Source organism: Salvelinus fontinalis, chromosome 13 (assembly GCF_029448725.1).
Source record: "Salvelinus fontinalis isolate EN_2023a chromosome 13, ASM2944872v1, whole genome shotgun sequence".
Taxonomy (NCBI): domain Eukaryota; kingdom Metazoa; phylum Chordata; class Actinopteri; order Salmoniformes; family Salmonidae; genus Salvelinus; species Salvelinus fontinalis.
The window spans coordinates 54,166,221-54,194,059 of NC_074677.1; the positions used below are offsets into that span (position 1 = coordinate 54,166,221).

At 45.5% G+C, this 27,839-nt stretch overlaps 1 protein-coding gene and 1 pseudogene across 6 annotated transcripts in view; both read left to right on the forward strand.

Moving 5' to 3' along the window:
- The first annotated feature begins 4,592 nt into the window (after window positions 1-4,592).
- On the forward strand, window positions 4,593-18,918 carry LOC129867816 (RAS guanyl-releasing protein 2-like; annotated as a pseudogene).
- Window positions 18,919-22,175: 3,257 nt separating this feature from the next.
- The window catches only part of nrxn2a (neurexin 2a), a 337,271-nt gene continuing 331,607 nt past the window's right edge, over window positions 22,176-27,839 (forward strand). For all 6 annotated transcript variants that reach the window (XM_055943517.1, XM_055943522.1, XM_055943519.1 and 3 more), the window contains exon 1: window positions 22,176-22,457. The gene's annotated coding sequence lies outside the window, so the exon portion shown is untranslated. The remainder of the gene's footprint in view (window positions 22,458-27,839) is intronic.

Sequence of the window (27,839 nt, forward strand, 5' to 3'; positions counted from 1 at the left end):
ATATTTATCTTGCAGATGCATTTAAAATATGTGAGAATACAAATATTCTCCACAAATGTTATCTCGTTGTCATATGCATTATGTCACGTTCCTGACCTATTTCTGTTAGTTTGTTGTATGTGTTAGTTGGTCAGGACGTGAGGTTGGGTGGGCATTCTATGTTTTCTGTTTCTGTGTTGGTTTTGGGTTGCCTGGTATGGCTCTTAATTAGAGGCAGGTGTTTGGCGTTTCTCTAATTAAGAGTCATATTTAGGTAGGCGTTGTCACAGTGTTCTTTGTGGGTGATTGTCTTCCGTGTCTGTGTCTTTACACCACACGGGACTGTTTACGGTTTGTTCGGTTTGTGTAGCCTATGTTCCTATTCGTGCGTTTTCTTGTTTTATGTAAGTACGTTGTCTAGGTCTGTCTACACCGTTTGTTGTTTTTGTTAGTTTAATCAAGTTTGTGTTTCGGTAATAAAATATGTCTGTTCTCTACGCTGCGCCTTGGTTCCCTCAATACTCCTCCTCTTCCGAAGATGAAGAGGAGGAGGAATGCCGTTACAGAATCACCCACCAAGAATCCAGAACCAAGCAGCGTAATTTGGAGCAACGGGGAAGTATACAGGACTTGTGGAGTTGGGAGCAAATATTTAACGGAGAAGGACCATGGGCTAAAGTGAATCACCGTCTATGGGAACAGCTGGAGGCAGCTCGGAGAGTGGAGGAAAAGAGAGAGAGGAACCGGAGTTATGAGGGAACGCGTCTTGCACGGAAGCCCAAAAAGCCAGTGAGTAACACCCAAAAATTTCTTGGGGGGGTGGCTAAGAGGTAGTGGGCCAAGGGCAGGTAGGAGACCTGCGCCCACTTCCCAGGCTTACCGTGGAGAGCGGGAGTACGGGCAGGCGCCGTGTTACGCAGTAGAGCGCACGGTGTCTCCTGTACGAGTGCATAGCCCAGTGCGGGTTATTCCACCTCCCCGCACTGGTAGGGCTAGATTGGGCATTGAGCCAGGTGTCATGAGGCCGGCTCAACGCGTCTGGTCTCCAGTGCGTCTCCTCGGGCCGGCATACATGGCACCTGCCTTATGCATGGTTTCCCCGGTTCGCCTACATAGCCCGGTGTGGGTTATTCCACCTCCCCTCCCCAGCCTAGTACCTACAGTGCCTACATTACGCACTAGGCTACCAGTGCGTCTCCTGAGCCCTGTTCCTCCTCCACGCACTCTCCCTGTAGTGTGTGTATCCAGTTCGGTGCCTCCAGTTCCGGCACCACGCACTAAGCCTCCTGTGCGTCTCCAGAGCCCTGTACACACTGTTTCTTCTCCCCCTACTAATCCTGATGTGCTTGCCCTCAGCCCGGTGTCACCAGTGCCGGTACCACGCACCAGGTATAGAGTGGGCTTTGAGAGTCCAGTGTGCCCTGTCCCTGCTCCCCGCACTAGTATGAAGGTGCGTGTCCTTAGCCCGGTGCCTCCAGTTCCGGCACCACGCACCAGGTCTACAGTGCGCCTTATCCGGCCAGAGCCATCCGTCTCCCCAGCGCCATCTGAGCCATCCGTCTCCCCAGCGCCATCTGAGCCATCCGTCTCCCCAGCGCCATCTGAGCCATCCGTCTCCCCAGCGCCGTCTGAGCCATCCGTCTGCAATGAGCCTGCAAAGCCGCCCGTCTGCTATGAGCCTGCAAAGCCGCCCGTCTGCCATGAGCCTACAGAGCCGCCCGCCAGACAGGAGCCGCTAGAGCCGCCCGCCAGACAGGAGCCGCCAGAGCCGCCAACCAGACAGGATCTGCCAGAGCCGCCAACCAGACAGGATCTGCCAGAGCCGCCAACCAGACAGGATCTGCCAGAGCCGCCAGCCAGACAGGATCTGCTAGAGCCGCCAGCGAGCCATGAGCAGCCAGAGCCGCCAGAGAGCCATGAGCGTCCAGAGCCGTCAGCCTGCCATGAGCGTCGAGAGCCGTCAGCCTGCCATGAGCGTCGAGAGCCGTCAGCCTGCCATGAGCGTCGAGAGCCGTCAGCCAGCCATGAGCGTCGAGAGCCGTCAGCCAGCCATGAGCGTCGAGAGCCGTCAGCCAGCCATGAGCGTCGAGAGCCGTCAGCCAGCCATGAGCGTCGAGAGCCGTCAGCCAGCCATGAGCGTCGAGAGCCGTCAGCCAGCCATGAGCGTCGAGAGCCGTCAGCCAGCCATGAGCGTCGAGAGCCGTCAGCCAGCCATGAGCGTCGAGAGCCGTCAGCCAGCCATGAGCGTCGAGAGCCGTCAGCCAGCCATGAGCGTCGAGAGCCGTCAGCCAGCCATGAGCGTCGAGAGCCGTCAGCCAGCCATGAGCGTCGAGAGCCGTCAGCCAGCCATGAGCGTCGAGAGCCGTCAGTCAGCCATGAGCTGCCCTTCAGCCAGAAACGGCTATATACCCAGAACTGCCCCTCAGTCCAGAGCTGTCTCTCTGTGTAATTTCTTTCCTTCTTATTGTGTTTGAGCAAATCAATTGTTTTGTGACAAGGTAGGGTTGGTATACAGAAGATAGCCCTATTTGGTAAAATACCAAGTCCATATTATGGCAAGAACAGCTCAAATAAGCAAAAAGAAACGACAGTCCATCATTACTTGATGTCAAGAACTTTGAAAGTTTCTTCAAGTGCAGTTGCAAAAACTATCAAGCACTATGAAACCGGCTATTACGAGGACCGCCACAGGAAAGGAAGACCCAGAGTTACCTCTGCTGCAGAGGATAAGTTTATTAGAGTTACCAGCCTCAGAAATTGCAGCCTAAATAAATGCTTCACAGAGTTCAAGTAACAGACACATCTCAACATCAACTGTTCAGAGGAGACTGCGTGGATCAGGCCTTCATGGTCTAATTGCTGCAAAGAAACCACTAATAAAGGACACCAATAATAAGAAGAGACTTGTCTGGGCCAAAGCACACGAGCAATGGACATTAGACCGGTGGAAATCTGTCCTTTGGTCTGATGAGTCCAAATTTTCGATTTTTGGTTCCAATTGCCGTGTCTTTGTGAGTAGGTGATAGGATGATCTCCGCATGTATGGTTCCCATCAGGACACATGGAGGAGGATGTGTGATGGTGTGGGGGTGCTTTGCTGGTGACACTGTCAGTAATTCATTTAGAATTCAAGGCACACTTAACCAGCATGGCTACCACAGCATTCTGCAGCTTAGTGGGACTATAATTTGTTTTTCAACAGGACAATGATCCAATACACCTCCAGGCTGTGTAAGGGCTATTTGACCGAGAAGGAGAGTGATGGAGTGCTGCATCAGATGACATGGCCTCCACAATCACCTGACCTCAACCCAATTAAGATGGTTTGGGATGAGTTTGACCTCAGAGTGAAGAAAAGCCAAGTGCTGAGCATATGTGGGAACTCCTTCAAGACTGTTGGAAAAAAATTCCAGGTGAAGCTGTTTGAGAGAATGCCCAAGAGTGTGCAAAGCTGTCATCAAGTCAAAGCGTGGCTACTTTGAAAAATCTAAAATCTGAAATATATTTGAAACACAGATTTGCAACCTCAAAAAAATTGAATAACTAGAAAGGAAACGATTACACCCCCACCCTCAGGATGTGTGTGCGTATGTGTGTTGACAGGAAGAGAGAGAGGGGAGACAAACGTGTTTCCATGACAACACGTAAGTGCTTTGTTATTTCAACTGGCCAAGGACACCTTAATAATAATTAATTGAATTCACACCCCACGACAGCAGTACTTTGCTAGCACATTTACTTTATTAAGAGGAAAGGTGGTTGACACTGTGGCACGGTCAAGAAAAGGGAACGTGACCACACTAAATTGCTCAGGGAAAAGGAAACAGAGCAAAAGACAGCTATATGACAAAAGACAGGGATATATGTAACTGTCACTTAGTCAGACAAACTGGGTTGAATATGCTATGGAATGGAGGGGTTCAGACAGCTTTTGTAGTCTTCTGATGGAATCCTAATTACTTTTAATATACAGCATGAACATTTACATTTAGTGAGATAGTTAATGAGGTCTTAACAGGGTCAAGTAAGTACTCTTGATGTTTGCTATTCACTTGATGACAGACAATTTTCCAGTTTTACACACCTCATGACAACACTGCTGGGGTCAATTCAAGAGGGTAAGACATTTTTATGATCTAATATAAATTGGTTGTTCGACTGGTTGTGGTGTCAAGTGCTGGGAATACCGTTGTAATGACTCATCTACTGTATCTAATAGGTCAGGAAATGTATGCAAAACAGAGCAATGTCAAATTGTGTTTGAGATAACTTGACATTTATTTAATATGTGGGAAAGATTGAACAGCCACCAACACACTTTGATCTCCGTCTGACGGGTAATCATTTGGCTGGGATTATCTTTTCCTTTCATCATTTATAATCAGATCAAACATTGATGTGTGAAGGATGAATTATCACACCAAAATATTGCAATATTGCAGGTTCTTCTGTCACAAAAATAGACCATTTTGTATTAACATCAGTAAGCGAACAGATGAATACCAATTTGCTAGGCCTACTCAGATGGATAGAACATACCCATCTGAGAGTCTTTTTTTGTTGTTTTCATGACCGTACCAACGTTCATGTGTTAGGGTGAGGCAGAAAGCACACTTAAACTGAAATCCTCATGAAAGAGGAAGAGTTGCTTGGCTTGTTGACTGGAGCAGGGTAGCTGCCTGCCCGAGGACTAACAGACTCATCAGAGGGCTCTGTTGGAAGGTTGCTCAACAGAATAGCAAACACACATCCTTTCTTCTAAATCCCACACCTCATCACAATCTCACTGTATGTGCGAACGGAGGAGACAACAGGAAGAGGCGTTGGAGAGAGAACCAGAGGAGGATGAAGTTCCTCAAATTGGATCAGTCAGCGACAGCGGATGATCTTACGGATGCGTGCGTCAAAGCATTTGGTAAGGATTCACTAATTGCCTCTCTTTTGGTGTAGGGTCTGATTTAGTTGAAGACAGTGCTTGCTTAGATAACATTTTGATCGTTTTTTTTTGTGTGTGTGTGCACAACTACAGCAGTTTCCATTTAAATGAATCACACAATATCTGGCGGCTTGTCTTGTACAGTGAAGCTCATCCATGTATCTCTGTCTCTCCTCTCCTGGTAGATAATGAAGGCAGGCCTCTGGTCCAAATGTTTCTCATGATACATCCCTGGTACATCTCCTCTGCTGACCTGGCCAAGAAACTATCCAACAAGTATCCTTTCAGACAAATGACACACTACTATTCTCTTTTAAAAAAAAATATGTGCCAGATGCTAGCAGAGGGTTATTTTTGACATATAGCGATGGCCCTAGGATTTAGCAGACAAAGCGATTCGAATCATTTTTGGTGGAAAAGTAATTTTCCTTAACCACGCAAACAGGTCTCTGGAGGAAAACTGTCCGCCTGAACGCGGGTCACAAATCTGACATCTTATCAAGTGAGTGAATATAGAGCACTACAAAGAAAGAACTGTTTCAGGTCTTAGTTGTGAGATTCTGGGCTTGTGTTTCAACACCAGCCCATGTAGTGTAGGTCCAGTATAAAAAGATCATCAAGGACAACAACCACCCGAGCCACTGCCTGTTCACCCCGCTATCATCCAGAAGGCGAGGTCAGTACAGGTGCATCAAAGCTGGGACCGAGAGACTGAAAAACAGCTTCTATCTCAAGGCCATCAGATTGTTAAACAGCCATCACTAACATAGAGAGGCTGCTGCCAACATACAGACTCAAATCTCTGGCCACTTTAATAAATGGACTTAATAAAGGAATCCCCAGTCACTTTAAATAACGCCACTTTAATCATGTTTACATATCCTATATCACTCATCTCATATGCATATACTGTATTCTATACCGTCTACTGCATCTTGCCAATGCCGCACGACCATTGCTCATCCATATATTTATATGTACATATTCTTATTCATCCCTTTACATTTGTGTGTTTAAGGTTGTTGTTGTGAATTTGTTAGATTACTTGTTAGGTATCACTGCATGGTCGGAACTAGAAGCACAAGCCTTTCGCTACACTCGCATTAACATCTGCTAACCACGTGTATGTGACCAAGAACATTTGATTAGATTTATATGATTTCCCTGTAAGCAATAGGCTTACATATAGTATAATATGGTATAGGTATAGTATTTCCGTGAAGGCATATGATCTCAAGTCAAATCAAAAACAAATCAAACTTTATTTGTCACGTGCCGAAAACAACAAGTGTAGACTTTACCGTGAAATGCTTACTTACAAGCCCTTAACCATCAGTGCAGTTCAAGAAAACAATAAGAATAACAATAATGAGGGTATATACAGGGGGCACCGGTACCGAGTTAGTGTGCGGGGGTACAGGTTAGTTGAGGTAATCTGAAAATATAGGAAGTCGGAAGTTTACGTAAACTAGGTTGGAGTCATTAAAACTTGTTTTTCAACCACTCCACAAATTTCTTGTTCACAAACTATAGTTTTGGCAGGTCGGTTAGGACATCTACTTTGTGCATAACACAAGTCATTTTTCCAACAATTGTTTACAGACAGATTATTTCACTTATAACTCACTGTATCACAATTCCAGTGGGTCAGAAGTTTACATACACTATGTTGACTGTGCCTTTAAACAGCTTGGGAAAATCCAGAAATTATGTCATGGCTAGAGACTTCTGATAGGCTAATTGACATAATTTGAGTCAATTGGAGGTGTACCTGTGGATGTATTTCAAGGCCTACTTTCAAACTCATTGTCTCTTTGCTTGACATCATGGAAAATCAAAAGAAATCAGACAAGACCTCAGGAAAAAATTGTAGACCCCCACAAGTCTGCTTCATCCTTGGGAGCAATTTCCAAACACCTGAAGGTACCACGTTCATCTGTACAAACAATAGTACGCAAGTATAAACACCATGGGACCATGCAGCCATCATACCGCTCAGGAAGGAGACGCGTTCTGTCTCCTAGAGATGAACGTACTTTAGTGTGAAATGTGCAAATCAATCCCAGAACAACAGCAAAGGACCTTGTGGAGATGCTGGAGGAAACAGGTACAAAAGTATCTATATCCACAGCAAAACGAGTCCTATATTGACACAACCTGAAAGGCCGCTCAGCAAGGAAGAAGCCACTGCTCCAAAACCGTCATAAAGCCAGACTACGATTTGCAACTGCACATGGGGACAAAGATTGTACTTTTTGGAGAAATGTCGTCTGGTCTGATGGAACAAAAATAGAACTGTTTGGCCATAATGACCATTGTTTTGTTTGGAGGAAAAATGGGGAGGCTTGCAAGCTGAAGAACACCATCCCATCTGTGAAACACATGGGTGGCAGCCTCATGTTGTGGGGGTGCTTTTCTGCAGGAGGGACTGCTGCACTTCACAAAATAGATGGCATCATGAGGATGGAAAATTATGTGGATATATTGAAGCAACATTTCAAGACATCAGTCAGGAAGTTAAAGCTTGGTCGCAAATGGGTCTTCCAATTGGACAATGACCCCAAGCATACTTCTAAAGTTGTGGCAAAATGGCTTAAGGACAACAAAGTCAAGATATTGGAGTGGCCATCACAAAGCCCTGACCTCAATCCCATAGAAAATGTGTGGGCAGAACTGAAAAAGCGTGTGCGAACAAGGAGGCCTACAAACCTGACTCAGTTACATGAGCTCTGTCAGGAGGAATGGGCCAAATTTCACCCAACTTATTGTGGTAGCTTGTGGAAGGCTACCCTAAATGTTTGACCCAAGTTAAACAATTGAAAGGCAATGCTACCAAATACTAATTGAGTGTATGTGAACTTCTGACCTACTGGGAATGTGATGAAAGAAATAAAAGCTGAAATAAATAATTCTCTCTATTATTCTGACATTTTACATTCTTAAAATAAAGTGGTGTTCCTAACTGACCTAAGATGGAATTTTTGCTCGGATTAAAAGTCAGGAATTGTGAAAACTGAGTTTAAACGTATTTAGCTAAGGTGTATGTAAACTTCCGACTTCAACTGTAGGTACAGTATAAAAAGATCATCAAGGACAACAACCACCCGAGCCACTGTCTGTTGTAGGTAGGGGTAAAGTGACTATGCACACATAATAAACAGCAAGTAGCAGCAGTGTACAAACAAAGGGAGGGGGTCAATGTAAATAGTCCAGGTGGCAATTTGATTCATTGATCAGAAGTCTTATGTCTTGGGGGTAGAAGCTGTTAAGGAGCCTTTTGGACCCCCCCTCCCAAAAAAGGAGCCTTTTGGACCTAAACTTGGGGCTCCGGTACCGCTTGCCCTGCGGTAGCAGAGAACAATCTATGACTTGGGTGTCTGGAGTTTTAGATCATTTTTCAGGCCTTCCTCTGACACCGCCTTGTAGATGGGTCCTGGATGGCAGAAATCTTGGGCCCAGTGATGTACTGGACTGTACGTACTATCCTCTGTCGCGCCTTACAGTCGGATGCTGAGCAGTTGCCGTGCTAGGCTGTGATGCAACCGGTCAGGATGCTCTCGATGGTGCAGCTGTAGAACTTTTTGAGGATCTGAAGACCCATGCCAAATCTTTTCAGTCTCCTGAGGGGGTGAAGGTGTTGTCGTGCCCTCTTCACGACGTTCTTGAATGATAGCCATTATTGCCATGAATGCACAGTATATTATATACTTAATGTATGTATTGCTATATGTAATATCCATGTAGGTATCGGATTTCCATACTCTCTGGCTCTGCGCCAGAAATGACAATATTAACTTCTTCCTGTCTTTCTGTCCATTTAACCCTGTCTCTCCATAAGGTACTGGATCAGTGAGTTCCCAGCAGTGTTGATCTGAACCCAGAGCTGGCAGAGCAGATCAGAGGGCTGAAGGAGCAGCTGGCCCAGCAGGGAGAGGAGCACCAGAACACACTCATCAACATTGACAGTGTGTAAGTGCCGCCTGTCTGCAGCCAGGCGATCATACAAGCATAGTAGCAGGCAAGCAGCCAGGCAGCCATAGTCTTTTCACAGTGACAGCTTAGCATACCATTTAAATGATACAGTATGAAGAATTTCAGAGTGCATGAGGGCATCTACAACCGGCCACTCTCACAGTAGTTCTACTTCTACAGTTTATGTTCCTTTCTTGTTCTCTCTGGGCCGTGGTATGAGTGGAGAAGACAAGCTCAGTCTGACTGAAGAAGAGGAAGACATCTCTCCTCTTTCATCACCTGGACTCCTACCTACATGGAGTATATGTCCTTCTGTAGGATACTGGTGAGTGTGGCTGGCCAGCAGGTGGCTCTGTTCGCCTGCTTCTTTCTGTGTCTCACTCAGTTGACTTATTTGCTTTTGGCTGAATTATGCAGTATTCGTTGTATTTGTACTTGTGTGAGAGAGACAGTGTGTTTGTGTGCACGTTTGACCGTGTGTATATGTATATATTGGACAGTGTGTCTGAAATGGTTCCTCGTCCTCCAGTTCCAGGACTACCGCCGTTTTGTGACGCATGGCTGCACAGTAGACAACCCCATCCTAGAGCGCTTCATCACCCACTTCAACAGTGTGTCTTAGTGAATCCATCTGATGGTGCTCAGCAAGCCCACCGCCCCCCAGAGGGCTGCAGTAATCCCCCACTTCATCAGGGTCGCACAGGTCAGTCAATCAACTTCCAGGTCAGTGAGACTCAACCCCCAGGTCAGTGAGACTCAACCCCCAGGTCTGTGAGAGTCAACCCCCAGGTCTGTGTGAGTCAACCCCCAGGTCTGTGTGAGTCAACCCCCAGGTCTTTGAGAGTCAACCCCCAGGTCTTTGAGAGTCAACCCCCAGGTCTTTGAGAGTCAACCCCCAGGTCTTTGAGAGTCAACCCCCAGGTCAGAAAGAGAGTCAACCCCCAGGTCTGTGAGAGTCAACCGCCAGGTCAGAAAGAGAGTCAACCGCCAGGTCAGAAAGAGAGTCAACCGCCAGGTCAGAAAGAGAGTCAACCCCCAGGTCAGAAAGAGAGTCAACCCCCAGGTCAGAAAGAGAGTCAACCCCCAGGTCAGAAAGAGAGTCAACCCCCAGGTCAGAAAGAGAGTCAACCCCCAGGTCAGAAAGAGAGTCAACCCCCAGGTCAGAAAGAGAGTCAACCCCCAGGTCAGAAAGAGAGTCAACCCCCAGGTCAGAAAGAGAGTCAACCCCCAGGTCAGAAAGAGAGTCAACCCCCAGGTCAGAAAGAGAGTCAACCCCCAGGTCAGAAAGAGAGTCAACCCCCAGGTCAGAAAGAGAGTCAACCGCCAGGTCAGAAAGAGAGTCAACCGCCAGGTCAGAAAGAGAGTCAACCCCCAGGTCAGAAAGAAAGTCAACCCCCAGGTCAGAAAGAGAGTCAACCCCCAGGTCAGAAAGAGAGTCAACCCCCAGGTCAGAAAGAGAGTCAACCCCCAGGTCAGAAAGAGAGTCAACCCCCAGGTCAGAAAGAGAGTCAACCCCCAGGTCAGAAAGAGAGTCAACCCCCAGGTCAGAAAGAGAGTCAACCCCCAGGTCAGAAAGAGAGTCAACCCCCAGGTCAGAAAGAGAGTCAACCCCCAGGTCAGAAAGAGAGTCAACCCCCAGGTCAGAAAGAGAGTCAACCCCCAGGTCAGAAAGAGAGTCAACCCCCAGGTCAGAAAGAGAGTCAACCCCCAGGTCAGAAAGAGAGTCAACCCCCAGGTCAGAAAGAGAGTCAACCCCCAGGTCAGAAAGAGAGTCAACCGCCAGGTCAGAAAGAGAGTCAACCGCCAGGTCAGAAAGAGAGTCAACCGCCAGGTCAGAAAGAGAGTCAACCCCCAGGTCAGAAAAAGAGTCAACCCCCAGGTCAGAAAGAGAGTCAACCCCCAGGTCAGAAAGAGAGTCAACCCCCAGGTCAGAAAGAGAGTCAACCCCCAGGTCAGAAAGAGAGTCAACCCCCAGGTCAGAAAGAGAGTCAACCCCCAGGTCAGAAAGAGAGTCAACCCCCAGGTCAGAAAGAGAGTCAACCCCCAGGTCAGAAAGAGAGTCAACCCCCAGGTCAGAAAGAGAGTCAACCCCCAGGTCAGAAAGAGAGTCAACCCCCAGGTCAGAAAGAGAGTCAACCCCCAGGTCAGAAAGAGAGTCAACCCCCAGGTCAGAAAGAGAGTCAACCCCCAGGTCAGAAAAAGAGTCAACCCCCAGGTCAGAAAGAGAGTCAACCCCCAGGTCAGAAAGAGAGTCAACCCCCAGGTCAGAAAGAGAGTCAACCCCCAGGTCAGAAAGAGAGTCAACCCCCAGGTCAGAAAGAGAGTCAACCGCCAGGTCAGAAAGAGAGTCAACCCCCAGGTCAGAAAGAGAGTCAACCCCCAGGTCAGAAAGAGAGTCAACCCCCAGGTCAGAAAGAGAGTCAACCCCCAGGTCAGAAAGAGAGTCAACCCCCAGGTCAGAAAGAGAGTCAACCCCCAGGTCAGAAAGAGAGTCAACCGCCAGGTCAGAAAGAGAGTCAACCGCCAGGTCAGAAAGAGAGTCAACCCCCAGGTCAGAAAGAGAGTCAACCCCCAGGTCAGAAAGAGAGTCAACCCCCAGGTCAGAAAGAGAGTCAACCCCCAGGTCAGAAAGAGAGTCAACCCCCAGGTCAGAAAGAGAGTCAACCCCCAGGTCAGAAAGAGAGTCAACCCCCAGGTCAGAAAGAGAGTCAACCCCCAGGTCAGAAAGAGAGTCAACCGCCAGGTCAGAAAGAGAGTCAACCGCCAGGTCAGAAAGAGAGTCAACCGCCAGGTCAGAAAGAGAGTCAACCCCCAGGTCAGAAAGAGAGTCAACCCCCAGGTCAGAAAGAGAGTCAACCCCCAGGTCAGAAAGAGAGTCAACCCCCAGGTCAGAAAGAGAGTCAACCCCCAGGTCAGAAAGAGAGTCAACCCCCAGGTCAGAAAGAGAGTCAACCCCCAGGTCAGAAAGAGAGTCAACCCCCAGGTCAGAAAGAGAGTCAACCCCCAGGTCAGAAAGAGAGTCAACCCCCAGGCCAGAAAAAGAGTCAACCCCCAGGTCAGAAAGAGAGTCAACCGCCAGGTCAGAAAGAGAGTCAACCGCCAGGTCAGAAAAAGAGTCAACCCCCAGGTCAGAAAGAGAGTCAACCGCCAGGTCAGAAAGAGAGTCAACCGCCAGGTCAGAAAGAGAGTCAACCGCCAGGTCAGAAAGAGAGTCAACCGCCAGGTCAGAAAGAGAGTCAACCGCCAGGTCAGAAAGAGAGTCAACCCCCAGGTCAGAAAGAGAGTCAACCCCCAGGTCAGAAAGAGAGTCAACCCCCAGGTCAGAAAGAGAGTCAACCCCCAGGTCAGAAAGAGAGTCAACCCCCAGGTCAGAAAGAGAGTCAACCCCCAGGTCAGAAAGAGAGTCAACCCCCAGGTCAGAAAGAGAGTCAACCCCCAGGTCAGAAAGAGAGTCAACCCCCAGGTCAGAAAGAGAGTCAACCCCCAGGTCAGAAAGAGAGTCAACCCCCAGGTCAGAAAGAGAGTCAACCCCCAGGTCAGAAAGAGAGTCAACCCCCAGGTCAGAAAGAGAGTCAACCCCCAGGTCAGAAAGAGAGTCAACCCCCAGGTCAGAAAGAGAGTCAACCCCCAGGTCAGAAAGAGAGTCAACCCCCAGGCCAGAAAGAGAGTCAACCCCCAGGCCAGAAAAAGAGTCAACCCCCAGGTCAGAAAGAGAGTCAACCGCCAGGTCAGAAAGAGAGTCAACCGCCAGGTCAGAAAAAGAGTCAACCCCCAGGTCAGAAAGAGAGTCAACCGCCAGGTCAGAAAGAGAGTCAACCGCCAGGTCAGAAAGAGAGTCAACCGCCAGGTCAGAAAGAGAGTCAACTCCCAAACTGCCTCTTGACGTTGGTCTGTCTTGTGTCCCCTGTTGTGCTTTTGTTGGCGATGTTAGTGCTCAGATGGGTTATATTTTTTCTCTGGTCTCTGTAGAGGTTGTTACAGCTGCAGAACTTCACCACTCTGATGGCAGTAGTGGGGGGGTCTCAGTAACAGCTCCATCTCACGCCTCAAAGACACACAGTCCCACATTAGCAACGATGTGAGCAAGGTAAGGACTTTTGATAATATTTTAGTTAAGAAGACTGAAAACATACATTTATCAGTTACAACTAAACGTTTACATTTTGAATGTAGGTCAATGTCAAAACGTGGCCCAGTTATTTATATATCCACTGTATTCTGCTCGACAGGCTTTGGTTTTTCCATTTATCTTTTGAGGTTGGACTTTAGCATGTATAGCACTTTAGCGCACATGGCACACTGGTTGGTGTCACCTCGTTAGTCAGTATGTGTTCCACCTGTGCTGGTTGCCATCACGTTAGTGGGAAGGTTTTTTTGCCTGCCCAGGTGCTATTTAAGAGTAGCTGGCCCAGTCCTCTTGAGAGATGTAGAGGGACTCTCCCTATCTGATTTCTAGAAAATAATCCTTTGTCTGATTGAGTTTTGTGCCACCTTTTTGGGTTGCTTCCTGTCTTTAAGTTTTTTTTTTTTTTGGGGACAGAATTTAGTTAGTGCTCATGGTAGGTGTCTTTTAGGTTCCAGCTGTTGTTGCGAGTCAACTTTTAGTGGACACACCCATGTTTGTCTTTTCACAACCCCTCCTAAAACCTCCCCACCTGTTTAATTTTTGTTGTTGGTCAGTGAGTCTTTGTTAGTTCACCCTTCTGTTTGAGTGAAATGTTTATTTTTCTTGCTGGCGAACTTAAGTGATGTCTATCATTCTGTGACATCCCTATTGTCTCAGGCATTCAACAACCTGGTGGAGCTTGTGGCCTCCTGTGGGAACTACAGCCAGTACCGCCAGCGTATCTCAGAGCACAGGCTTTCGCTTCCCCATCCTGGGAGTGCACCTCAAGGACCTGATAGCAGTGCACGTGACCTTGGCCAACTGGAGCAACTGCGAGAAGACCCAGGTCAACCTGGCCAAGACACAGCAGCTGTATGCCTGCTCATGGTTTCAACCTGCTCATGGTTTGGCCCTGGGGTCTGATACTGAATGACTTGATTGATTTGTTTTACCGGTTAGCTTTAGCATTTTATTTTTGTGTATTGTTCCTGTCCGGTATCTCTGGACCAGTACCATTCAGAGGAAGCAATCTATCAGCTGTCCCTGCAGAGGGCGCCACGCACCGCCAGGCGAGGTGAAATTGTGTGTAATCTAGAGGAAAGTCCTACTTGCCACAATTCTGTTTTGGTTTGTCCTTCTTCCACGAGCCTGCCTGTGATAGAGGAATGGACATCTTCAGTGAAGGCCAAAGCCAACCTTATCAGCAGCAAACGCATACAGAAGATGGTTGAGGTAGGCTGTTCAACACATTGATTGTAATTATGAAACATGACAATGATACATTATTTGGTCATATTTCAGTCAGTGTTTAAGAATTCCGACGCCGATGAAGACTGCTACATCTCTCAGGAGGAAATTGAGATCATTAGGATCAACTTCCCATACCTCTGCAAGTTTGATGACCTGGACAAGAGTCGGTGAGTATCACAAGTCATAACTATTCATGATAGATATAGTAAATTAATAATTCAAGCTACGGTATTAGTCATAACAGCCAGCATCTTAACTAAACAAAGCAAAAAAAAAGAAAGGTTCCTTTCTCTGAGTCTTTCAAAGATAATTTGTAAAATAATCCCGCTCAGGGATGGTAGAATCAGTGAGGAGATGATCGACTACATCACCAAGGCCAGCTCTTTACTGAACAGCAAGATGGGGGTTCATAAACACGTTTTCAGAGATGACCTGCATGAAGCCTACACTTTGCCATCCCTGTAAAGGCGTTGTAAGAATGCCTACGCTTCAACTATGTACGACTCCATGTAAAAGCTATTTTGATCATTATTGAATCATAAGTGAATACATATGAAACAATATGGTGTAAACATTTAGTACCAAGACCTGTGTGTACAAATTATGTATAGATCCCCCCCCCCCCCCCCCCCCCCCCCCCCCCCCCCCCCCATATCAGAGGATGCTCAAATTGTGACTAGCGTGGTTGAGCGTGTGGGATAAGATTTTCAGAGAACACCATTTAGGATGTGGAACAGTAAGGGTGCTGATAGTAATATTATGTAGCAAAACACACCGGTTCTGTTTCCTATTTTTAAAAGTGCTTCTCTCACATTTAATCTCTTTCGGGGGACACTTCATTTTCTGTTTCATACTTTAGGTCTGTTCTGTACTAATGGTTTTAAACCAATCAAGTTGTCTGCAAATGATTTGACTCCTGAGAATGCTGAAAAGGATAGTTACAAACAAGACTTAACTGCTCACTGTTGATTTACGATAGACTTGAATTGCTTCGTGCAATCTGGATAAAATGATCATTCAGGAATCGTTGTCATTTTGAAAGTCACCACCAACCTGTCCTTTAAACGCTAAAAGTGACCGATCCTGGGGTTTTACAAGATGTGTGAAGGTAATGCAAGGATCTGTCAGAATTCCGCGCCTCCTGCGCCCCACGCACAACGGTATGTAATATATTAATAGATTATTATACTGAACAAAAATGGAAATGCAACAATTTCAAAGTGTTTACTGAGTTACAGTTCATATAAGGAAATAGGTCAAATTAAATAAGTTCATTAGGCCCTTTAACTATGAATTTCACATGACTGGTCAGGGGTGTAGCCATGGGTGGGCCTTGGAGGGCATAGGTCCATCCACTTGGGAGCCAGTCCCAGTCAGTCAGAATGAGTTTTTCCCCACAAAAGGGCTTTATTACAGACAGAAATACTCCTCAGCACCCCTGTCCCCCCTCCGATGATCCCGTAGGTGAAGACGCTGGAAAAGAGGTCCTGGGATGACGTGGTCTGCAGTTGTGAGGCTGGTTGGACGTACTGCCAAATTCTCTAAATTAAGAGGTGGCTTATAGTAGAGCCCTCTCTACTTTAAATCTGTGGCATTGTGTTGACAAAACTGCAAATTTAAGTGGCCTTTTATTGTCCCCAGCAGAAGGTGCACCTGTGTAATGATCATGCTTTTTAATCCGCTTCATATGCCACATCTGTCAGGTGGATGGATTATCTTGGCAAATGAGAAACGCTCACTAACAGGGATGTAAACACATGTGTGCACAACAATAAGCTTTTTGTGCATATGGAACATTTCTGGATTTTTTAAAATGTATTTAATTTAATTGCCAGCAGCATACCACCCTGCATCCCACTGCTGGCTTGCTTCTGAAGCTAAGCAGGGTTGGTGCTGGTCAGTCCCTGGATGGGAGAGCAGATGCTACTGGAAGTGGTGTTGGAGGGCCAGTAGGAGGCACCCTTTCCTCTGGTCTAAAAAATATCAGTGATTGACACTGCCCTGTGCAAGGTGCCGTCTTACGGACGGGAAGTTAAACGGGTGTCCTGACTCTCTGAGGTCATTAAAGATCCCATGGCACTTGCTGTAAGGGTGTTAACCCCGGTGTCCTGGCTAAATTCCCAAGCTGTCCCTCATACCATCACGGTCACCTAATCATCCCCAGTTTACAATTGGCTCATTCACCCCCCCCCCCCCCCCTTTCCCCTGTAACTATTCCCCAGGTTGTTGCTGTAAATGAGAATGTGTTCTCAGTCAATCTACCTGGTAAAAAAAATATTTCAGCTCATGAGACTAACACTTTACATGTTGCGTTTATATTTTTGTTCAGTGTATATTTCAGAGATTGTTATTTACCAGATACTCTTGCTCAGTGAGACAGTGTTTGCACTATACCTCAAGCAAAACCTATTGCTTGTGTGTTCAACTACACAATATTTTTGGGGGGCATGTTTAGTCATTATCCAAAGCAACTTAGTTAGTGCATTCATCTTAAGATCGGTAGGTGAGACAACCACATCACAGTCTTGGTAAGAACATTTTTCTCAAACTTATCAGCAAAGTCAGTGCTAGCAGGAAAAGAGAAGTGCAGGTTTTATTTATTTGTATTTAAAAATAAGACGGATGTCTTATTTAAGGTACTCCGTGAAGAGGTGGGGTTGTCTATAGGAAGCCAAGGATACACTAGCTATCGAGCAATACAATAGCAATACCAGTAACAATCCTATCTGTTTTCAGATGTTACTAAAGATTTAACCTCAGAATAACCACTCATATTCTTCTCCATTCTAGCCTGTGGGGTGAGCTGTCACAAAGACTGTCGCAGCCCCCTTGCTGTTGAGTGCTGCAAACCAACAAAGAGTGCCAGTCACGATCCTGATATGGTTTAGCCCCTACACATTCTACATCACAGAGGTACAAGCACACCACTCAATTCACCTCTTTTCTTTTACATTCAATCTTTACCTGGATGTCTCAAACTTGGTCTTGGTGCAAATGGACCATACTTTTTACAGCTCAATGCAATTAGGTGTGGCACTTTGCCAATTTAGTGCATAGCCTATTATCTTAAATCCGTAACTGGTACAAATTAGATTATGGCTCCTGTCCAATCTATTTGAAATGTGACTAGGCGATTTAAGATGACATTTATCACTTTTTTTTTTTTTTTTTTTTTAATATATATATATTTTTTGCTGTAGACCACTTGTTATTCTGTTAAGTGCAATACTTGAGGCTTTTCACAAACAGGTATATAAACTCAGCAAAAAAATAAATGTCTATTTTTCAGGACCCTGTCTTTCAAAGATAATTTGTAAAAATCCAAATATCTTCATTGTAAAGGGTTTAAATACTGTTCCCATGCTTGTTCAATGAACCATAAACAATTATTGAACATGCACCTGTGGAATGGCCGTTAAGACGCTTACAGACGGTAGGTAATTAAAACCTAGGACACTAGAGGCCTTTCTACTGACTCTGAAAAACACCAAAAGAAAGATGCCCAGGGTCCCTGCTGATCTGTGTGAACGTTCCTTAGGCATGCTGCAAGGAGGCATGAGGACTGCAGATGTGGCCAGGGCAATAAATTGCAATATCGGTACTGTGAGATGCCTAAGACAGCGCTACAGGGAGACAGGATGGACAGCTGATCGTCCTCTCAGTGGCAGACCACGTGTAACAACACCTGCACGGGATCAATACATCTGAACATCACACCTGCTGGACAGGTACAGGATGTCAGCAACAACTGCCCGAGTTGCACCAGGAACGCACAATCCCTCCATCAGTGCTCAAACTGTCAGCAATAGGCTGAGAGAGGCTGGACTGAAGGCTTGTAGTCCTTTTGTAAGGCAGGTCCTCACCAGACATCACCGGCAACAACGTCGCCTATGGGCACAAACCCACTGTCGCTGGACCAGACAGGGCTGGCAAAAAGTGCTCTTCACTGACGAGTCGCGGTTTTGTCTGACCAGGGGTGATGGTCGGATTCGCTTTTATTGTCGAAGGAATGAGCGTTACACCGAGGCCTGTACTCTGGAGCGGGATCGATTTGGAGGTGGAGGTTCCGTCATGGTCTGGGGCGGAGTGTCACAGTATCATCGGACTGAGCTTGCTGTCATTGCAGGCAATCTCAACGCTATGCGTTACAGGGAAGACATCCTCCCTTATGTGGTACCCTTCCTGCAGGCTCATCCTGACATGACCCTCCAGCATGACAATGACACCAGCCATACTGCTCGTTCTCTGCGTGATTTCCTGCAAGACAGGAATATCAGTGTTCTGCCATGGCCAGCGAAGAGCCTGGATCTCAATCCCACTGAGTACGTCTGGGACCTGTTGGATCAGAGGTTGAGGGCTTAGGTCATTCCTCTCCCCAGATATGCCTGGGAACTTGCAGGTGCATTGGTGGAAGAGTGGGGTGACATCTCACAGCAAGAACTGGCAAATCTGGTGCAGTCCATGAGGAGATGCACTGCAGTACTTAATGCAGCTGGTGGCCACACCAGGTAATGACTTTTGATTTTGACCCCCCCCCCTTGTTCAGGGACACTATTCAATTTCTGTTAGTCACATGTCTGTGGAATTTGTTCAGTTTGTCTGTTGTTGAATCTTGTCATGTTCATACAAATATTTACACATGTTAAGTTTGCTGAAAATAAACAGTTGACAGTGAGGATTTTTGTGTTGTTTTTTTTTTGTTGTTGCTGAGTTCAGTTACCATAGTTATACAAATGTATTTTTGTTCAGTGCAAGTTCTTTTGAGCTCTGCGGTTCTTCAATATGGCTGATTTGGTGTGCTTAACACAGCACACCTTTCTCTCTCCCTAGCCTTTGCAGAGGAAGGACCTGACCCTCTGGAGGATGAAGTGTTTGATGTCCACCGTTTGAGGCAAGAGGGCTAGGATAATGCAGGGTATAGGTGCTGGAATAATCTAGTGTAAAAGATGTTAGGAACACCTTCCTAATATTCAGTTGTACCCCCTTTTGCCATCAGAACAGTCTCACTTCATCGGGTGTGGACTCCACAGGGATGCTGGTCCATGTTGACTCCAATGCTTCCCACACTTTTGTCAAGATGGCTGCATGTCGTTTGGGTGGCGGACCATTCTACACATAGGAAACTGAGTGTGAAAAACCCAGCAGCGTTGCAGTTCTTTACACACTCAAACCGGTGCGCCAGGCACCTACTCCCTTAACCCGTTCAAAGGCACTTGAATATTTTGTCTTACCCATTCACCCTCTGAATGGCTCACATACACAATCTATGTCTCAAGACTTATAAATCCTTCTTTAACCTGTCTCCTCCCCTTCATCTACACTGATTGAAGTGCATTTAACAGGTGACATCAATAAGGGATCATAGCTTTCACCTGGTCAGTCTGTCATGGAAAGAACCTCTCTCTAATGTTTTGTGCACTGTGTATGTCAACATCTCCTAGTGTGAGCAATGTTCCTGATCAAATGCTCTATCTGCAAGTGTTTTGAAGTAGTCTCTAAACAATTCCTATCTAAAGCAATCCTGTTTAGACTACATTTCTTTTTCCTGAATGAATTTTGTGGTCCACTTACTAGTTAATTTTCACATCAGAATGAAGAGCAACATTGACGAGAACACAAACGTTTCCCATGCTGCCAAGCTGAACTTAAATGCGGACCGACAGCAATGACACTCTGAAGATCTGTGTGATAAGTGTTTTTGCTCCTGTTTGGAAATACAATGCACGCTAAGAACATTGCACGTTTTTCAGACTTTCTTAAGAATGTCCACATTGTTCCCAAGTTTTAGAGCTATTGAACCTGAGGAAGGATTGTGTAACTATATGTTTACTTGCTAATGATACTTTGATCCAGTCATTACATGCTGTGCTGATTTGTGTATTTATTTTCTTATGAATTAATCCTTCATTCTCACAGCCTTCCCAGCCATAGTATTATTTGCCCAGAGCTTTCACAGTAGGTAAACCTAGAGTACAGTAGATGCATATCTCTGTATGTGCTTGTATACGGCTGAAGGTTGCTTCTCCGCTAGGTGGTGAGGTTTTGTCAACACTGGCTAGCGTAGGCTACCACTGGTATCTAGCGTTCTATATTTCTTTCACATTTCCGTTTTTTAGTGTAGCCCTATGTTTGTGTATAAAATGTGGGAGTGGATTGTTGATGACCGGGTAAATTGAGGTTCTTTCCTCAGCTAGCCAATCATGTTCATGTTTGATTACATTTATATTGTTGTACAATTTAAAAGGCACAAAGATCTTCTATGGTTCTACATCATAGAATAGAAATGGCATCATGCCAAAGTACTTTGGACTTTTTTGCTACCTGTGTACATACAATATGCTGAGCAATTATCTGTCTTGCTCTGTTACTCCCAAGTGATGCTCCCATGAGGGAAGGCAATTAATTTACTCTGAGCAGTGGTTTCTAGGAACTTCAATACATAGCTGAGCCGGTGCTCTCCGGGATTGTCACACTGTAGAATGTGATAACAGCACAAATATAGGCTACCTTTTTATACTTAAGCAATAAGGTCCGAGGGGTTGTGGTATATGGCCGATATACCACGGATAAGGGCTGTTCTTAGGCGCAACACGGAGTGCCTGGATACAACCCTTATCCATGGTATATCGGCCATATACCATAAACCCCCGAGGGGCCTTATTGCGATTTATAAACTGGTTACCAATGTAATTAGAGCAGTAAAAATAAATGTTTTGTCATACCTATGGTATATAGTCTGTTTATAAACTGGGTGGTTCATGTCCTGAATGCTAATTGGCTGAAAGCCGTGGTTTATCGGTCTGTATACCACGGGTAGACTTTATTACTTGTGTAGCCTATAAGCAGATGTAGGCATTGGGTTGTTTTACACTTGCCAATATACCATGGTTAAGGGCTGTATCCGGACACTCTGTGTTGTGTCGTGTGTGTGTAAGAACAGGCCTAAGCCGTGGTATATTGGCCATATACCACACCCCCTCTGTACTTATTGCTTAAATATACCACACCTGTCAGCCAATCAGCATTCCGGGCTCGAACCACCCAGTTTATAATAGCCTATCATTTGAAATCTATTCATATTGCAAAAAACACGACTTAAAAACATTCTTCTTTATATTTTATAATAGAGCAAAATCAATAATTTTGTCTTTCAAACAGATTCCAATTTAGAGCATTTTGTTGTGTTGGACTTTTGTAGATATTCAGTTTGAGAAATAATGTTTAGTACTTTTGTGCCGTCTTTATTTGAACCACTCATTTTGCAAACTTGTAACCTTCAGGTATTACTGGCTCCTGTCAACTTCCAATTCGGTAGGCTACCTGGGTCCAGCTGACGATTTGTCACCATAGTAACTCCACCTCTGGTATCCTGTAGGCTATTACTGGCCTGTGAAAACTGAAGCCATCTCACAATGGCTAGTCCTATTTATATTGTGGTCGGTTTTTTTAATAACGCAAGCAAGGTTATTATTGAGGGAGATGGTCAAGCCGTATGGGGTTGTCACACTGTATTTACAGCTTTATGGAGCTGAGAGAGAAAATAAATGGCTTGGATTAGGTCCAAGGCCAGTTATCATGTGTGCAGCTTTTATACACATGAAAGCAGACTATTTAGCATGTGAAATAGGGTATACAATAGGCTTAAAGAAGAAGAAAAAATTAATAGCACTGGTTAAGTTATATACCCAAAATGCTCAGAAGTTCCTCCCACCATTACACCTGTCCTTCAATTGACTATTCAATCAATCAAATTCGGTGAAATCCATCACTAAAATGTCCCAATTGTGTTGCTATGTATTTGACAGGGTAATGAGATAGATGGGCCTACAGGTTCAACCCAATCCATTTGTGATTGTCCTCCATGGCAATGCACATGTACATTTCATTGGGAGTGCACATGATTGGTCAACTGCCGTTGACCGCGCCCTCAACCCAACACCGAACCATCAGCACCGCTGAGTCGGGGGGGAGTGACGATTCTGCTGCTGTCTTCAATGCGGTGGAGGAAGACAACTATTGTCTAATGCGGGGATTCCGGGGGTTCGACTGGGTTCATAACTGCATGTCTTTCCAGAAGACGAAGTCTGCAGCGTTTCACCTACATGCTCTATTTAAATATTCAAAACCTCGGGAATTCTGCCGTGAACTCCGGGATAATTCTAACAAACCACGTTGTCTGTGTATCGGGTGTTCGGAGTACAGAATAATGGCCAGGTAAGACCACTGAATATTTCCATGGGGAATGACCTCGATAAAGAAACATTTAAATATTGGTTCAGGTGTTTTATAGTAAAGGTTGTTCCCCTAGACTCCCCGACCCGTGGTATGGCTTTGCAGTTGCCTAGGCTATGGACCTCGCTATCATCAGACCTGTGATTGTCTGCACTAGTCTACAATAATAATGTTGCTGCTTTCCAATCGACAAAAATCATCGACTGTCGTCAAGTAATACGACATGCGTTATGTTTATGCTATAAATGAGGGCTTCTCCGAGTCATTCGTTTTCTTTCGGCATTGTCTGGGTTACAGCAGCATCAATTGAGGGGAGAGGATAGTCAAAATCCTATAGGGGAGAGGATACATTCGTCTCATTGCATGGGTAGTAGAAGTGGCAATATTGCCCGCAGGGATAGCTTGTCTGTTGGCTCACATCACGCAATGATGAATGGTGTGAATTAGACTTTATTACTAGCGTAGCCTATAAGCAGTTGTAGGCATTGGGTCGTTTAACACTTGACAACTATTGTCAAGGTGGTGCTCAGCGTAACTATTGTCAAGGTGGTGCTCAGTGTAACTATTGTCAAGGTGGTGCTCAGTGTTGTAGATGAAGCACAGCTCCTCCATTAATGACAGTTATGTAATTTTGTCACGTTTGTTTCCTCTGGAATTAAATAAGCTACTGATCCAGCCATTGGCTACACACAGACTCCGTAGTCGCAGTCCACCTGGGGGTATCTCCCGGTCTCTGAAAGGTAACTGAACTTAAACACACAAGGTCACTCCAGACTTCTGGCGGCGCATCTTCTCTCCACCCCATCGCCTTGCCAGATGAGGGTAACTCACCATCGACGCCTTACTTTCAGCCAGTAGAGGTGCCCAAGATCAGGTTTTCCCAAACTCGGTCCAGCCCCCCCCCCCCCCCCCACCCCCCCCCCCCCCCACCCCCTGGGCGCACATTTTGGTTTTTGCCCTAGCACTACACAGCTGATTCAATTAACCAACTTATTATCAAGCTTTGATTATCTGAATCGGCTGTGTAGTGTTAGGGCAAAAACCAAAGCATGCACCCACGGAGGGGAGGGGGGCAGGACCCTGTCCTAGACCCTGCGTTGTGATTTCTTACCAAAGGCCCACAACTACTCTCTCTCACACTAATTAGGTCCACTGTTACTTGAAATGATTAACACAGCAGTTCACAAAAGGTTCATTTGGAAGGGATGTAAAAACAGCACTAATTTGTTTTATATATATTTCCACACTGAGGTTGGAATAATACTGTGAAGTTGTGAAAATTATGATAATGCTCTTTTTAGTGTAAGAGTTGTTAGGAAAGTCATTACAGACAGTCCTAGCAACATTCTTGCTTGAGAAATTGCCCTTTTCTAAGAAGCAATTTTTTCCCCCTTTCTAATTGAAAACAAACACAGTAAAGTACTTAATTGTTACCGAGATATGATTTGATATTGAGATAAAAATGTCTGCATTGCAACTTGAATGAAGTAGCATCATCACACCTGGACCTCACACCCCAGTGGACAAACTTATCCAGGGTGGGTCACAGCAGAGACACTGGCAGCAACATTGGGCCTCACTCATTCATACAATTAGGTCCAAAGTTATTGTCACCCTTCATAAAGGTGAGGGAAAATGACTGTAGAAAATACATAAATAAAATACTGAGCTATATTTTATGCAAAAATGTAATTATATTATTTTATACTAATACAATTGCTCAAATAAATATATTTTGTTTAACAAGAAATACATTTTCTCTCCAAAAGATTATGCACATATTATTGGCACCTTAAAGATTCTTAAATCAATCCAAAATATTCAATCTGCATTAACATTTTACTTTTGTAGTATTGTGGTTTTCCATGGCTTCCTGTTTCACTGGGGTATACAAATGAGGTAACGCATGTAAAATCCCTTTGTCATCCATCACCATGGGAAAAGGCAAAGAGCTCACAAATAGAGACAAATGTTGTTGACCTTCATAAATCCTGCAATGGGTACAAAATATAGCAAAAATATACCACTTACGGCAACATTTAAGTTTAAAACCACTGGAACAGTAGTAAACTTGCCTGTTATTGGACGCAAATGTGTATGTTGTCCCCAAGTGAGAAAGATGGTTCGGAAGGCAAAGAAAAATGTAAAGGGCCAAAGTTGGAGAATTACAGAACTTGGTCGCATCTTCTGGTCGCCAAATCTACAATTAAACACCACCTCCATGCCAATAGCCTCTTTGGAATGGTTGCCATAAAAAAAGCCTTTATTGAGAGCAACCAATAAATGTAAACGCCTGGAGTCTGATAAACGGCATTGGCACTTGAATTGGAACCGGTGCTGTGGTCAGAGGACAAGAAAATAGAGCTCTTTGACCACGCACACCAGTGGTGGGTTTGGGGTTGAAAGAAGGATGCATATGCATGCAGTGAATAACCTCATACCTACTGTAAAATATGGGGGTGGATCTTGGATGTTATGGGGCTATTTTGCTTCCACTTGTCCTGGGGCCCTTGTTATTGCGGCCGCGAATCCGCCATAGAAAAAGTGAATATGGATAACTAGTGAACGATCCGAGTTAGACATTCCATTGTAATGGACAAGGTGTAACCTTTGGTAGGCTGCTGAGGGGCTATTCGGCTGCGGTACAGCGAAGCCAAGACAGCCCGTGCTCATGGTTCCCACAGGGGAAGTGAAAGGCTACAATGATTTTGCTCATGATAGCATGCCCCTCAATGATATGTAACAGCACCCCGAGCGGACGAAACGCCAATACAAATGTAACGACGGCACAACAAAATGCAGTAGATTAACGAGTTCCTTGCGTTTTCTTTCTGTGCCTTTTCATTATAGACTAGACACTTGTAGTTAAGTAGTGCTTTCTAGCTGCACCAATCAAAGCAGAACTTTAGTGTTCAAAACCATTCATCTTGGGGTGACAGGGGAGGCAGGGTTGAAAGATGCAATCCTATCATTCAATTATTATTTATAAAATGTTATATTTTTAATACAGACCAGGAAAAAAAACAAGTGAAAATGAACAAATTAACCAATGGATTATGATTGTTGTCTGGTTATAAAAGTGGGCGTGCAACAACAAGTTTGTAAATCCATTTTTGGCACTTCGGTACCGCTTGCCATGCGGTAGTAGAGAGAACATTCTATGACTGGGGTGGCTGGGGTCTTTGATAATTTATAGGGCCTTCCTCTGACACTGCCTGGTGTAGAGGTCTTGGATGGCAGGCAGCTTAGCCCCAGTGATGTACTGGGCCGTACGCACTACCCTTTGTAGTGCCTTGCGGTCAGAGGCCGAGCAATTGCCGTACCAGGCAGTGATGGAACCAGTCAGGATGCTCTTGATGTTGCAGCTGTAGAACCTTTTAAGGATCTCAGGACCCATGCCAAATCTTTTTAGTTTCCTGAGGGGGAATAGGCTCTGTCGTGCCCTCTTCACGACTGTCTTGGTGTGTTTGGACCATTGTAGTTTGTTGTTGATGTGGACACCAAGGAACTTGAAGCTCTCAACCTGCTCCACTACAGCCCCGTCGATGAGAATGGGGGCGTGCTCGGTCCTCCTTTTCCTGTAGTCCACAATAATCTCCTTAGTCTTAATTTCATTCTTAAATGGAAGAAGTTTGGAACCACCAAGACTCTTCCTAGAGCTGGCCGCCCAGCCAAATGGAGCAATCGGAGGAGATGGGGTTTGGTCAAGGAGGTGACCAAGAACCCAATGGTCACTCTACCAGAGTTCCTCTGTGGAGATGCGAAAACCTTCCAGAAGGACAACCATCTCTGCAGCACTCCACCAATCAGGGCTTTATGGTAGAGTGGCCAGACTGAAGCCACTCATCAGTAAAAGGCACATGACAGCCTATTGGAATTTGCCAAAAGGCACCAAAAGACTATCAGACCATGAGAAACAAGATTCTCTGGTCTGATGAAACCAAGATTGAAGTCTTTGGAATTGTCACATCTGGAGGAAACAGTGAAGCGTGGTGGTGGAAGAATCATGCTGTTGGGATGTTGTTCAGCGGCAGGGACTGGTAAACTAGTCAGGATCGAGGAAACGATGAGCGGAGCAAAGCATAGAGAGATCCTTAATGAAAACCTGCTCCAGAGCTCTCAGGACCTCAGACTGGGGCAAAGGTTGACCTAACAGAACAATGACCCTAAGCATACAGCCAAGACAACGTAGGAGTGGCTTCGGAACAAGTCTCTGAATGTCCTTGAGTGGCCCAGCCAGAGCCCGGACTTGAATCCGATCGAACATCTCTGGAGAAACCTGAAAATAGCTGTGCAGCGACACTCTCCATCCAACCTGATCGAGCTTGAGAGGATCTGAATAGAAGAATGGGAGAAACTCCCCAAATGCAGGTGTGCCAAGCTTGTAGTGTCATACCCATGAAGACTCCAGGCTGTAATCGCTGCTAAAGGTGCTTCAACAAAGTACTAAGTAAAGAGTCTGAATACTTATGTAAATGTGATATTTAATGTACAAACATTTTTTTTAAATCTGTTTTTGCTTTGTCATTATTAGGTATTGTGTGTAGATTGATGACGAACATTTTGTATTTTATCAATTTTAGGATGAGGCTCAAATTAAATTGTAACAAAATGTGGAAAAAGTCAAGGGTTCTGAATACTGTCCGAAGGCACTGTATACTTGGAACTTCCAGACACTGCCAGACTAGCTTCTATGATGATCAATAAGACTTGCAGAATGATTAAATGTTATGTATTTTTCTCATCATTTTTTACCCCTTTTTCTCCCCAATTTCGTGGTATCCAATTGGTAGTAAGTCTTGTCTCATTGCTGCAACTCCCGTACGGACTCTGGAGAGGCCAAGGTCGAGAGCCGTGCATCCTCCGAAACACAACCCAACCAAGCTGCGCACTGGTTCTTGACACAATGCCCACTCAATGCTCATTAACCCTCCCCTAACACGGACGGCGCTGGGCCTATTGTGCGCCGCCCCATGGGTCTCCCGGTCGCGTCCGGCTGCGACAGAGCCTGGACTCGAACCCAGAATCTCTAGTGGCACAGCCTTAGACCACTGCGCCACTCGGGAGGCCTTAAATGTTATGTTTAAATAGCTTACAGATATGTTCTGTTGATTTGTGTGTTTGATATCCGTCTTGATGGACCATCTGATTAGTGGCCGAGTGTAGCCTGCAGCTCCGATAATCAGACCTGTTCAAACAGAGGCTACCTCTTTACTATCTGATACTCACGCCGATGGACAGAAAGGAAGCTTGTTATTCCCGCTGCAATGATATCCTTTCTTTAGCCATTTATCACCTCAGAAAAGAATCGTATCTCTTTTGAGGAGAGAGGCCTGGCCAGGAGGGCAGCTTGAGTATCAAAAC